The sequence below is a fragment of the Bubalus bubalis genome, chromosome 1 (genome assembly GCF_019923935.1).
Source record: "Bubalus bubalis isolate 160015118507 breed Murrah chromosome 1, NDDB_SH_1, whole genome shotgun sequence".
In the NCBI taxonomy this organism is placed as follows: Eukaryota; Metazoa; Chordata; class Mammalia; order Artiodactyla; family Bovidae; genus Bubalus; species Bubalus bubalis.
The window spans coordinates 84,336,772-84,352,307 of record NC_059157.1 but is presented as its reverse complement, the minus strand read 5'-3'; positions in this window follow the sequence as shown (position 1 = coordinate 84,352,307).

Sequence of the window (15,536 nt, the reverse complement as noted above, 5' to 3'; positions counted from 1 at the left end):
TGAAAAAGTTTATTCTAAGATCATTTAGAAAACTGATTAGAGGGAAATAAAATAAACATGTCCGAAATACAAATATAAATTATATTGTACTTATCAAAATGCAAGTAAAGGCCTGAATTAAAATTTTGAGAAGAGATATAAAAGAAGGTAAAAATACATGACACATTGGAAATATAAGATTTATAGGATAAAAAAGAAGTAGAAAAAGACAATGTTTGAGTTTCTTAAATGGGCAATATGCAAATTTCAGTGCTATTAACTGGAAGTAATTTCAGAGGAAAGATGATGAGTTCAGGTGTGAACTCTGAATTTGCATTGTTTATCATTTATTCCCAAGAGCACTTTAACAGATGGTTTAGCTCATCTCTTTTAATCCCTGAAAAGAGATCTGGGCTACAGATATTTATTCTAGAATCAAGAGCATAAGACTGGGAGATAAACTAAAGAGCAGGTAAGGGCCTAAGGACAGCATACAGTGTATAAGACAAAAAGAGAATGGAAACTTAAAGAACAATTCATTTAAAGAGTTAAATATAAAAACTTATGAAGAGTTTGACAAGAAACAACAAAAGATGTTAGAAATTAGAATTAAAAGATAGGCTAAGGAAGAAGAAAAATTTAATGGTGAGCATATGATAATTTGGGCTTCCCAGGTGGCATGTTAGTAAAGAATTTGCCTGCCAATGCAGGAGATGCAGGAGACCTGGGTTCAGTTCCTGGGTCTGGAAGATCCCCTGCAGGAGGAAATGGCAATCCACTTCAATATTCTTTCCCAAAAAGTTTCATGGACAGAGGACCCTGGGAGGTTGCAGTCCATGGGGTCACAAAGAGACATGACTGAATGACTAAGGATGCACGCATATGATAATTCTGTCACATGTACAGTTGACCCATGAACAATGCAGGGGTTAGGGGGACCCATCCTCCAAGCAGCTGAAAGTCCAATTGTAACTTATGGTTGGTCCTCTGCATCTGCTTTTTGTCTACATCAGTCAATTCAACCAACTGTGGATTGCATAGTACTGTAATATTTACTCTTGAGAAAATCCATTTATAAGTGGACCCATGCAGTTCAAACCCATGTTGCTTTAGGCTGTAGTTTTTGTAACTAAAGGCTGTAGTTTTAGGCTGTAGCCTTTTTGTATAGGCTGAACTATACAAAAACCTCAAGTAAGAAAAGTGTTACAAAAGAACATCTTTTATCCCTGCTCTCATGATTCCATGTGAAGAAACAGCTCTTAAAGTCATCTTCCTGGCTTTTCTTTCCCCAGAGAAAAGTGAGTTGGAAAAAGGAACCTGCAGATAGGTCTCACCTTCTATTCCCTGCCATGGCAAAAATTCTTATCCCTGTTTGGGAGGCTTACAGCTTGGGATACATCTGATTCATGGAGGTGTTAGAAAGCCTATTTGACTGCACACAGAATCCATGCCCTTCAACTTAGATACTGTAAGTGATAATGTTGACATTTTAATCTCCATTTTCACTGACCCATGTCCTATCTTCTAAAATGCTTCAGAACTCAGGCATGAAAGAGAAGCCTGTTACATATCAACTGGTTCAAACATCAATAATAAAAATTGAATACTGTTCATCCATCTAATGGAGAAGGAAATGGCAATCCATTCCGGTGTTCTTGCCTGGAGAATCCCAGGGACGGGGCATCCTGGTGGGCTGCCGTCTGTGGGGACGCAGAGAGTCGGACACGACTGAAGTGACTCAGCAGCAGCAGCATCCATCTGATGTAGGTATAGTGTGGTTACAAATAACCATGAAATCATAATTACATCAGTTTTATTGGACTGGTTGTGGGTGAAGTCAGACGGTTATGTGTTAAAAGTGATGATGAGAAAAATGGGTTATTTTTCCAAGACTGTTGGGTTATTTTTCCAAGACTGTTGGCTTTGAAAGAAAAGAAATAGTGTGCTTGCTAAGGAGGACTTAGTGTTGAGAGAATTATGTGGCTTGGCTGTTGTTGTTACCATTTATTATGAACAGACCATGGTGTGTTTAAAGCTTTAGGGAAGAACCAGAGGAACATGCATGAGCAGGAGCATCTTTGATACAGTGTGGTCCTTGCAATGATGAGAGGGCATAAATTTCAGAACACAGGTAAACAGGGCAGATGTGACTGAAATGAGAGCAGGGCAGATGAGGACAGGTTTACATGAACAGAGCACTAGGAATGCAAGGACAAATAGGACACGAGCCTTGCTTTCAAGGAGCTCCTTTTGGGGGTTGAAGGAAACAAACTGCATCAAGCCAATCATAAGACAAGTTGTAGATTTGACAATTCAGCCACTCTGCAGTAAAGTGACTCTTCCCTAATATCTGAGAGTTCACTGATTTTCTTCTAGAAAATAAACAAAACTAGAGAACAGTTTTCTGATGCAGCCTCTATATGAAGGTAGTTTAAAACTTAAGAGCCATATCACTCAAATCACTGTTTTTAAAATTTATGTAAGTCTTTTAAAGCTTTTACAATATCTTGCTTTAATATTGTTCATAAATACTCAAGAAGGAATATATTACTGTTAAAGAGTGCACATTTAGCCTAGATAACTTCTGGATTGGAGGTTTTAGCATTTTTGTGGGATTTCTGTCCAGGGCACATAAAACAGGAGAATAAATTTGTTTTGGAAACGTTCTGAATCTGAAGTATCTTCACAAAAACTACGATGTATATAATCAAGACACTTGTCTGCCAAAGTCTGACTGTTTATTTCGGTTTGCACATGAATGTGTAAAAGGCAGCTGTGGTAAAAGGGAAAGAATACAACAAAATAAAACAAAACACTAAATGTGAATATAAGGCTGGTCTGAGTCCAGCTTCACATTTCATAATGTGATCTCTGATAGGATGCTTAATTTTTTCTTTCAGCTTCTTAATTTGTAAACTGGAGAGGGGAAAGGAGAATGAAAGGCAGTTTTTGCTCATCACTAACATTGCTTACTAGGTTCTACTGGAGGATGTATTTATTAGAGAGCAAGGAAAAGACTCTGATGCTGGGAGGGATTGGGGGCAGGAGGAGAAGGGGACGACAGAGGATGAGATGGCTGGATGGCATCGCTGACTCGATGGATGTGAGTCTGAGTGAACTCCAGGAGTTGGTGATGGACAGGGAGGCCTGGCGTGCTGCAATTCATGGGGTCGTGAAGAGTCGGACACGACTGAGCGACTGATCTGATCTGATCTGAAACATAGTGGTGAAGAGTAGAGTTTGGAGGCAGGCTTCCTAAGTTTGAGATTTGGTTCCACCATTGAAAAGTCATGTGATCAGGTTAGTTGCTTAAGTTCTTTATGCCAATGTTGACTGATCTGTAAAATGTCAATAATAGCAAAGCTGTATGATTCATTTGCAATATTTTGTGATTATTAAATGGAATAATATATAGAAGCACTGAGAACTGTGCCTGAAACATGATAAAAAGTACATAAATATAAGCTATTTTATAATTCACCTCATATTGTGGTTGTAAAAACCAAATGATATAATATAAAAAAATCACTTCTTAGCATAGTGCCTCACAGATAATAAACTCATGATAAATGTTACCTATGTCTTACAATAAAATTTGGTTGACAATATTGTCATTGGGTAGTATTTGTTTCTGTTTGTAAGATCAAAGAAATTGAAACTATAAAATTCTAAGAAACTTTGAAATATTGAGAAGTAAAATCTAAACTCCAAACCCCACTCTAAATATATTTTTTTATTTTATTTTATTTAACTTTACAATATTGTATTGGTTTTGCCATATATCAAAATGAATCTGCCACAGGTATACATGTGTTCCCCATCCTGAACTCTAAATATTAAACAACAACAACAAACCTATGCTTCATCCATTATTGATTTATTCTATATGAATGATTCAAAATTCAATAATATCTATTTCACTGTGTTATTATAAAGATTTAGTGCTTTGTAAACACAGGAACTGTATCAATTTAAAGTGTTGTTACATCCCATGAAAAAGTCTATACTCTCAAGTTATACCTACTATAATATTCCAAGAGAATATGCAGTCTAGGTGTTGACCACAATTTATGATATCACAGCATAGAATTTATCAAAGTCGCTTCTAATTTTGAAGAGAATTCAAAGAACCTGATAAGATGATTCCTCTAAATCTACTTTATACATAGTCTCATAGGCATCAGAATTGATGTAGAACATGAATATTATGGCTTCTGTGTGAGGCAGACTGATGAGTATTTTTTTCTCCACCAAACCAAAACAGATTTGTTCATTTAAATAAATAATGCATCAATGTATGTGAAAAGGAGATACACACCAAAATGTATAAAGTATCTGCAAAATAAATCCATGAAAATTATATTGTAAGGAAAACTGACAATAAAATCCAGAGCAATATAAATGGAGGAAGTAATATAAAACAATGCATACCTTCATAAATTGAAACTCAGATAATTATAAATGTGCCTAATTCACTAGCAAGTTAAAAGGAATTTATTTTAACTAGTTTATAATATGAGCCTGGAAAAATTGTGGATTTTAAATTTCAATATACATTTTATTTTCTATAAATATTACAGTTAACATATCTATAAAGTTAACAATAGCCAAGAAAAATGATTCCTAGTAAACTTAGTATCAAGAATTATTGAGTGCAAATTAACCATACAGAATTCATAAGTGGTGTAATTAGTTTTTAATTAATAATCCACTTGACCTTTTAGGAAGTACATGACACTTCTTAATTTCTGAATCACACTAGAGATAAGTAGGAGCTATTATTCAATAGTGTGATAAGTAGGAGCTTTTCTTCAATATTTGCACCAGGTGGCAAATAGCCTGAATGATTAGTTGTCACATTTACTTTGCTTGAAAAGCAAATACTTTTCCCTACCAGTATTATTAAAAGAACTTGTAGTTTATCTAAAAAGAATTAACTAGTGGTTTGAAATTTAAAAAATGCTACCCTTGCCTGGAAAATTCCATGGACGGAGGAGCCTGGTGGGCTGCAGTCCATGGGATCACTAAGAGTCGGACACGACTGAGCAACGTCGCTTTCACTTTTCACTTTCATGCACTGGAGAAGGAAATGGCAACCCACTCCAGTATTCTTGCCTGGAGAATCGCAGGGACGGGGGCGCCTGGTGGGCTGCCGTCTATGGGGTCGCACAGAGTCAGACACGACTGAAGCGACTTAGCAGTAGCAGCAGCAAACCATTTTTAGAATTATGAAATCCAAATGATCAAAAGTAATCATTTTGAAGAAGAACATTTCAGTTGATTATAAATTTTAGAGTTTATAAATATTTCAGAAAGAAACCTTGAATTACTCAAATTAGTCAGATGTTTAGCATTAAGATGGAGGTCCTTGTAGTTGTGGTTTTCCCTTGACATACATTGTAAAGTATGCTCATACAGCGATTTTTTTTTTTTTTTTTTTTTTTTTAGTATTTAAAGAATCACCTTTATCAACTATGTCTTAGAATCCATAAGCATTTACTGATATAACAGTGCATTCTCAGAAAGCACATGGAAGCTGGAAGGACTATGTTTAGTGCCATCAGTTCAGTCCAGTTCAGTCACTCAGTCGTGTCCGACTCTTCGCTACCCCATGAATCGCAGCACGCCAGGCCTCCCTGTCCATCACCAACTCCTGGAGTTCACCCAGACTCATTTCCATTGAGTCAGTGATGCCATACAGCCATCTCATGCTCTGTCGTCCCCTTCTCCTCCTGCACCCAATCCCTCCCAGCATCAGAGTCTTTTCCAATGAATCAACTCTTAGCATGAGGTGGCCAAAGTACTGGAGTTTCAGCTTTAGCATCATTCCTTCCAAAGAAATCCCGGGGCTGATCTCCTTCAGAATGGACTGGTTGGATCTCCTTGCAGTCCAAGGGACTCTCAAGAGTCTTCTCCAACACCACAGTTCAAAAGCATCAATTCTTCAGCACTCAGCCTTCTTCACAGTCCAACTCTCACATCCATACATAACCACAGGAGAAATTATAGCCTTGACTAGACAGACCTTTGTTGGCAAAGTAATGTCTCTGCTTTTCAATATGCTATCTAGGTTGGATATAACTTTCCTTCCAAGGAGTAAGCGTCTTTTAATTTCATGGCTGCAGTCACCATCTGCAGTGATTTTGGAGCCCAAAAAAGTAAAGTCTGACATTGTTTCCACTGTTTCCCCATCTATTTCCCATGAAGTGATGGGACCGGATGCCATGATCTTCATTTTCTGAATGTTGAGTTTTAAGCCAACTTTTTCACTCTCCACTTTCACTTTCATCAAGAGACTTTTTAGTTCCTCTTCACTTTCTGCCATAAGGGTGGTGTCATCTGCATATCTGAGGCTATTGATATTTGTCCCGGCAATCTTGATTCCAGCTTGTGCTTCTTCCAGTCCAGCGTTTCTCATGATGTACTCTGCATATAAGTTAAATAAACAGGGTAACAGTATACAGCCTTGATGTACTCCTTTTCCTATTTGGAACCAGTCTGTTGTTCCATGTCCAGTTCTAACTGTTGCTTCCTGACCTGCATACAGGTTTCTCAAGAGGCAGGTCAGGTGGTCTGGTATTCCCATCTCTTTCAGAATTTTCCACAGTTTATTGTGATCCACACAGTCCAAGGCTTTGGCATAGTCAATAAAGCAGAAATAGATGTTTTTCTGGAACTTTCTTGCTTTTTCCATGATCCAGCGGATGTTGGCAATTTGATCTCTGGTTCCTCTGCCTTTTCTAAAACCAACTTGAACATCAGGAAGTTCACAGTTCACGTATTGCTTAAGCCTGGCTTGGAGAATTTTGAGCATTACTTTACTAGCGTGTGAGATGAGTGCAATTGTGCGGTAGTTTGAGCATTCTTTGGCATTGCCTTTCTTTGGGATTGGAATGAAAACTGATCTTTTCCAGTCCTGTGGCCACTGATGAGTTTTCCAAATTTGCTGGCATATTGAGTGCAGCTCTTTCACAGCATCATCTTTCAGGATTTGAAATAGCTCCACTGGAATTCCATCACCTCTACTATCTTTGTTCATAGTGATGCTTTCTAAGGCCCACTTGACTTCACATTCCAGGATGTCTGGCTCTAGATGAGTGATCATATCATTGTGATTATCTGGGTCGTGAAGATCTTTTTTGTACAGTTCTTCTGTGTATTCTTGCCACCTCTTCTTAATATCTTCTGCTTCTGTTAGGTCCATACCATTTCTGTCCTTTATCGAGCCCATCTTTGCATGAAATGTCCCCTTGGTATCTCTAACTTTCTTGAAGAGATCTCTAGTCTTTCCCATTCTGTTGTTTTCCTCTATTTCTTTGCATTGATCACTGACGAAGACTTTCTTATCTTTTCTTGCTATTCTTTGGAACTCTGCATTCAGATGCTTATATCTTTCCTTTTCTCCTTTGCTTTTCACTTCTCTTCTTTTCACAGGTATTTGTAAGGCCTCCTCAGACAGCCATTTTGCTTTTTTGCATTTCTTTTCCATTGGGATGGTCTTGATCCCTGTCTCCTGTACAGTGTCACGAACCTCATTCCATAGTTCATCAGGCACTCTATCTATCAGATCTAGGCCCTTAAATCTATTTCTCACTTCCACTGTAATCATAAGGGATTTGATTTAGTGCCATCACAGAAGCATAAAACCTCAGATAGAAAAATACAAACAAAAACAAGGATCCTGATAAAATCTCTTTCCCTTTCCTCCAATTCAATGTTTCAGTTTCATTTTTCTAGTCTGAATTGTTTAAAAACCAAACCTAGAGTAGTTTTGCAATTCTATCTATCTGTGTATCTACTTATCCTTATCTACTTACCTATCTATATTAATTGTAGCATGGATTCAATTTTTCCTGCTTCTAATTTAAATGTCTCAATGCCTGAAGCAAAATTTGCTTCCAGATTCTTACATTAGGTGAGTCACCAATCCTTTCAGATAATAAATGCTAATATAGATAAATATACTTCCAGTGGTTCACAACAAAAAGAGTAATAATATATAAAATTAGACTATATATTCAAGTTTAATGATAGAGCGCTAACTTTCTAAGACTGAGCCTTGTGAAAACATTGCATTGCTTCTGAAAAACAAATGTTTCAGCAGTTCAAAATATGTACTGTGAAAAACCTCATTAACGTTTGGCTTTTTATTATCAATAGAAACAGTTCTTTACAGTTTGGCCTATGCCAATTTTATTTTTCATACGTCTAAAGAACTTCCTCCCATATTCCACCCTCACCAAGCTTCCTTGGGCTGTGCTGGCGTGATGGGCATGCCCATTGATGTCTCCACCCCTGCTGGCCTGCATGGGCACTTGTGCTCCAGGGAAACCTTGGGAACAGATGCTGTGGGAGGAACACAAGCAGAGGTGGGGCTAAAACCACAGCTGAGGTTCTGCTCAATAACCACCTCACCAACTAGTGGGCAGACATCAGAAGGAAGAGGAGCTACAATCCTGCAGCCTGTGGTAAGGAGACCATGAACACAGTTAGACAAAGTGAGGCTATAGAGAAATCTGTTGCAAATGAAGGAGCAAGATAAAAACCTATAAGACCAATTAAACAAAGAGGAGATAGGCAATCTACCTTCAAAAAGAATTCAGAATAGTGATAATTAAGATAATCCAAGATCTCAGAAAAATAACAGAGGCATGGATTGAGAAGAGGCAAGAAATATTTAACAAAGACCCAGAAGCACTAAGGAAAAAGTAAAGGAAAATGAACTATACAACAATGGAAATGAAAAATACTCTACAAGGAATACATAGCAGAATAACTGAGGCAGAAGAACAGATAAGTGTGCTGGAAGACAAAATAGTGGCAACCATTGCTGCAGACAGAATAAATAAAAAGAAAAGAAAAGAAATTGGGACAGTCTTAGAGACCACTGAGACAATATTAAACATGACAACATTAAAATTATAGGAGGTCCCAAGAAGAAGAGAGAGAGAAAGGACCTGGAAAATATTTGAAGAGAATATAATGAAAGACTTACCTAAAGTGGGAAAGGAAATAGCCACTCAAATTCAGGAAGTTCAGAGTCCCATATAGGATATATCCAAAGAGTAACACACTATGGCACATAGCAATCAAACTAAACAAAAATTAAATACAAAGAAAAAATATTAAAAGCAACAAATAACATACAAGGTAATTGCCATAAGCTTATTAGCTGATTTTTCAGCAGAAAATCTGCAGGCCAGAAGGGAGTGGCAGAAAATATGAACAGAACCAGTCACAAGTACTGAAATAAAATATGTGATTAAAAAACTCCCAATAAACAAAAGGCCAGGAGCAGACAACTTCACATAAGAATTCTTTCAAACATTTAGAGAAGAGTTAACACCTACCTTCTGAAAATTCCAAAAAAAAATTGCAGAGGAAGAAACACTCCCAAGCTCATTCTATGAGACCACCATCACCCTTTTGCCAAAATCAAAGATATCAAAAATAAAATTACAGGCCAATATCACTGATAAGCATAGATGCAAAAAGCCTCAACAAAATACTGGTAAACCAAATCTAATAACACACTAAAGGATCCCGTACACCATGATCAAGTGGAATTTATCCCAGGGGTGCAAGGATTCTTCAATATATGCAAAACAATTAATGTGATATACCACATAAACAAACTGAAGAATAAAAGCCATATGATCATCTCAATAGATGCAAAAAAGCTTTAGACAAAATTCCACACCCATTTATGATAAAAACTCTCCAGAAAGTGGGTATAGAGGGAACCCACTTTAAATAATAAAGGCTATATATGACAAACTTATAGCTAACATCATACTCAGTTGTGACAAGCTAAAAGTATTTCCTCTAAGATCAGAAACAAGACAAGGATGTTCACTCTCACAACTTTTATTTAACACAATTTTGGAAGACTTAGCCATGGCTATCAGAGAAGTAAAAGAAATAAAAGGAATCCAGATTGGAAAATAAGAAGTAAAAGTAACACTGTTTGCAGATGACATGATATTATACAAAAATCCTAAAACTGCTACCAGAAAACTACTAAAGCTCATCTATGAATTTTGTAAAGTTGCAGGATACAAAATTCATACACAAAAATCTCTTGCATTCCTATATACTAACAGCAAAAGATCAGAAAGAGAAAATAAGAAAACAACCCCTTGTGTCATCACAACAAAAATAATAAAATATCCAGGAATAAACCTACCTAAGGAAGCAAAAGACCTGTACTCAAAAAACTATAAGGTACTGAAGAAATCATAGATGACACAAACAGATATACCATGTTCTTAGACAGGAAGAATCAATATTGTGGAAATGACTATGATACCTAAAGTAATCTACAGATTCAGTGCAATTCCTATCAAATTATCAATAACATTTTTCACAGAATTAGAACAAATAATTTTACACTTTGTATGGAAAAACAAAAGATCCTGAATAGCCAAAACAATCTTGAGAAAGAAAAATGAAGTTGGAGGAATCAGGCTTCCTGATTTCAGAATATACTATAGCATTACAGTCATAAAAAGAGCATGGTATTGATACAAAAACAGAAACATAGTTCAATGGAACAGGATAAAAAGTCCAGAGATAAACCCACACATCTATGGTCACCTGATATATGAGGAAATAGGCAAGAATATAGAATGGAGAAAAAACAATCTCTTCAACAAGTGGTGCTGGGAAAAATGGACAGCTACATGTAAAATGATGAAATTAAAATATTTCCTAATACTATAAATAAACATAAAATCAAAATGGATTAAAGACCTAAATGTTAGGTTGGATACTAAAAAAAATTAAGAGGAAAACATAGGCAGAACATTCTTTGACATAAATTGCAGCAAGATCTTTTTCCAATCCATTGACTTGAGTACTCAAAATAAAGACAACAAGTGAATGGGACCTAATTGAACTTAAATGTTTTTGGATAGCAAGAGATATCATAAACAAGACAAAAAGACAACCTGCAGAATGGGAGAAAATAATTGAAAATAAAGGAACTAACAAGTGGCTAATCTCCAAAATATACAAACAATTCACATAGCTCAATATCAAAAAATCAAACAACTCTATCAAAAAGTCAAGCAAGTCAATCAAAAAAATGGGCAGAATATCTAAATAGGCATTTCTCCAAAGAAGAAAAACAGCTGGCCAAAAAGCACATGAAAAGGTGCTCAACATCACTAATTACTAGAGAAACACAAATCAAAACTGCAATGAAGTATCACCTCACACTGGTCAGAACAGCCATCATGAAAAATCTACAAATATTAAATGCTAGAGAGGGTGTGGAGAAAAGTGAACCCTCCTAAACTTTTGAGAATATAAATTGGTACAGCCACTATGGAGAATACTATGAAAATTTCCTCAAAAAACTAAAAATAAAGCTACCATATGATCCAGCAATCCCACTTCTGGACATATATCCAGAGAACACCAAAAGTCAAAAGGATGCATGCACCCTGATGTTCATCGCAGCAGTATTTGCAATAGCCAATACGCGGAAGTAACCTAAAGGTCCAATGACAGAGGAGTGGATAAAGATGCGGTACATATATACAATGGAAGATTACTCAGCCATAAAAAGATACCACTTGCAGCAACATGGATGGACATAGAGATTCACACTGAGTGAAGTAAGTCAGAAAAAGACAAATATCATATGATACTGCTTGTATGCGGGATCTAAACAAGGTACAATGAACTTATCTACAAAACAGCAGTAGAGTTACAGATGTAGAAAACAAACTTGTGGTTATCAGGCGTTAAGGGGAGAAGAATAAATGAAAAGACTGGGATTGACATATACAGACTATCATATATAAAATAGAAAATACAGACCTTGTGTATAGCACATGGAACTTGACTTAATATTCTGTAATGGCCTATATGGGAAAAGATCTAAAAACGAGTGGATATATGTATACATATATAAGTGATTCACTTTGCTGTACACCTGAAATTAACCCAGTATTGTAAATCAACTATACTGCAATAATTTTTTCTTTAAAGAGGGGAGGTAACAATTTAGGAAGGGAAGCCTGGAGTGCTGCAGTCCACAGGGTCGCAAAGAGTCAGACATGACTGAGCGACTAAACTAAACTGAACTGATGAACATAAATGGGATTTAAAAATACTGAGTGTTGTATCTCATTCAGTTTCACAATGAATTGTTGTTATTATTATTTGCAATCTGTCCCATAAAATTTAAAGCATCTTGCACAATTAGATGATCAACATGTATTAACAATTTATCCATTGTTATTAGGTTCTTATTGCTGCTGTAACAAATAACCACAGACTTAGAAGCTCAGATGAACACAAATTTACTGTTTTACAGTTCAGTAGGTTAGAAGTCCAACCCAAATCTCACTCAGCTGAAATCTTGGTGTTGGCAGGGCTGCATTCCCTGCCGGAGTTTCTAGGTAAGAATCACTTCCTTGCCTTTTCCGACTACTAGATGCTGCCCTTGTTTCTCAGATCATGGCTCCTTCTTGCATCCTCGAAGCAGAAACTCAACAATATTACATCTCTGATCATTTTTCCTTAGACATATCTCCCTCTGACTCTGAACTCAGCTGAGAAACTAAACTGTTTCTGCAGATTGAGGTGTGGACATATTGGGGGGCGGTGCATGGTATTATTCTGCCTACCATATTCATGTTAAAGACATAAAGCTAAGATGATTTTTAAACTATGTCTTTTCTTTCTGTGAAGACCCCTTGCATAAGACTTGTAAGCCACAGTTCTGTATACTGACTATAACCCAAGCGATTCACCTATTTTAGGGAAAATCATGGTGGAACATAATCAACTGGCCAAGTAGGGAGTCAGTTATTTTAGGTATCTTTATAATGACTTAATCAGAAAGGCACTGCAATTAGCTAACTTCCCATTGGGCATAATCCTAGCTGAATCTTAATGTATTTCACACTGATCATAATGTTTTAATGTGTACTTTATCTAATGCTTTTCTCCTTAAACATCAAAAAACTTTACAAATACAAGCGAAATCTCAGTATTCATAGTCTCCAAAATATTAATTTCAGCATGTCAATGCTCACATAAAAAACACTGGACATTTCTAAATTTTCAACAAGAAAGACATGGTTTTAGCCTTAGATGAGCTCCTCATCTGTGAGTATATCCTTAGCAGCTGAAAGGAAGTAATTTAATTAAGAACAACAAAAAGCGATCAAGTTTCTTGGTGTATTAGTTTGATGGAGCTGCTATAACAAAATACCACAAATTGAGTGGCTTACAACAAAAGAAAGTTATTAGCTCACAGTTTGGAGGCTCCAAGTCTGAGATCAAGGTGTCAACAGGGTTGATTGCTCCTGAAGTATGTGAGAAATAATCTGTTCCATGTTTCTTACATAATTTCTGGTGGTTTTGCTGTCACTCTTCAATGTAGAAGCATCACTCCAATCTCTACCTTCATCTTCACATTGCATTCTTTCTCTATTCATTGATGTTATTGTTCAGTCACTCAGTCATGTCCACCTCTATGTGACCCCATGGACTGCATGCCAGGCTTCCCTGTCCATCACCATCTCCCGGAGCTTGCTCAAATATATGCCATTGAGTCAGTGGTGCCATCCAGCCATCTCATCCTCTGTTGTCCCCTTCTCCTGCCTTCAATCTTGCAGGCATCAGGTGGCCAAAGTATTGGAGCTTCAGCTTCAGCATCAGTACTTCCAATGAATATTCAGGGTTGATTTCTTTTAAGATTGACTGGTCTGATCTTCTTGCTGTTCAAGGAACTCAAAAGTCCTTTCCAGCACCACAGTTTGAAGGCATTAGTTCTTCAGTGCTTAGCCTTTTTTAGTGTCCAACTCTCATACCTGTACATGATTATTGGAAAAAACCTAACTTTGACTATTGGGACCTTTGTTGGCAAAATAATGTCTCTGCTTTTTAATATGCTGTCTAGGTTTGCCATTGCTTTTCCTCCAAGGACCAAGCATCCTTTAATTACATGGCAGTGATTTTGGAGCCCAAGAAAATGAAGTCTGTCACCCTTTCAATTGTTTCCCCATCTATTTGCCATGAAGTGATGGGACCAGATGCCATGATCTTAGTTTTTTGAATGCTGAGTTTTAAGCCAGATTTTTCCCTCTCCTCTTTCACTTTTATCAAGAAGCTCTTTAATTGCCCTTCACTTTCTGCCATAAGGATGGTGTCATCTGCATATCTGAGGTTATTGATATTTCTTCTGGCAGTTTTGATTCCAGCTTGTGTTTCAACCATCCTGGCATTTTGCATGATGTGCCCTGTATCTAAGTTAGATAAGCAGGGTAATAATATACAGCCTTGATGTATACTCCTTCGCAATTTTGACTCCATCCAATTTTGTTCCATGTCCAGTTTTAACTGTTGTTTCTTGACATACATACAGGTTTCACAGGAGGCAGGTAAGGTGGTCTGGGATTCCCATCTCTAAGAATTTTCCACAGTTTGATGTGATTTACACAGTCAAAGGTTTTAGTATGGTCAATGAAGCAGAAGTAGATGTTTTTCTGAAATTCTCTAGCCTTTCCTATGATCCAATCTATCTCCAAACTTCCCCCCTTTAAAAGGACAGCAGTCATATTGGGTTAGAGTTCACTCTCATGATCTCATCTTATCCTGATTACCTCCATAAAGATCTTGTTTCTAAAAAAGGTCACTTCCTGAGATATTGAGGATTAGGATTTCACCATGTGAATCTGTAAGGTCACACAATTTCAACTCATAATACTTGCTCTTACATATTGACTTTTATGTATAGGTGCCTCCTGGCATTATTGTCAGGCACAATGTCTGAGATACAGAAATTAAATTTCATTGAGTTGAAACTCTCATGCAGCAAAATGGGCATGCAAAATACAGTATAGGAAAATTATGAAGCCACAATTCTTCAGATCCAGAATTTTATGTCATGGATACTATCCATACTCAAGCACTCAAAAATTTCACGATTACTGCTATGAGCTCTGTGGAGTAGGTCATTTTAATTGCTTCATTTAGAACCGATAAAAAGCTGCTTTTAGCTGCCTGATACACTACAAATAAAATCTGAATACACAATGCAGAGTGTAGCTTAACTCATGACAGCAGTCAACCCCAACTAAGTCATATTTTTCATGTCACAGGCAATAAACAAAGCACACAAATCAAACAGCAGTGAAACTAGGAAGCCCTACCTTTTAAATTACTGGCAGCAAAATTTCTCATCACTTCCCTACCAAAGTTGAACAAAGGAACTGATATACAAAGTTAGAAAATGTCAATCCATGAGATAATAGGAATGGCTGAAAGTCAGATTCTTATCTAATGCAGTATTTTGTCTCTGCTAAGGATTAGTTCAAAAAAGAGTAGTCATCTGACATGTACTACATAAACCTCAAAATAGCTTAAATATTTTTAATTTCAACTTATACCTTAAACTGAAACTGAAAGTGAAGTCATTCAGTCCTGCCCAACTCTTTCCAACCCCATGGACTGTAGCCTACCAGGCTTCTCTGTCCATGGGATTTCCCAGGCAAGAGTACTGGAGTGGATGAGTGGATTGCCAATTCCTTCTCCTTGGT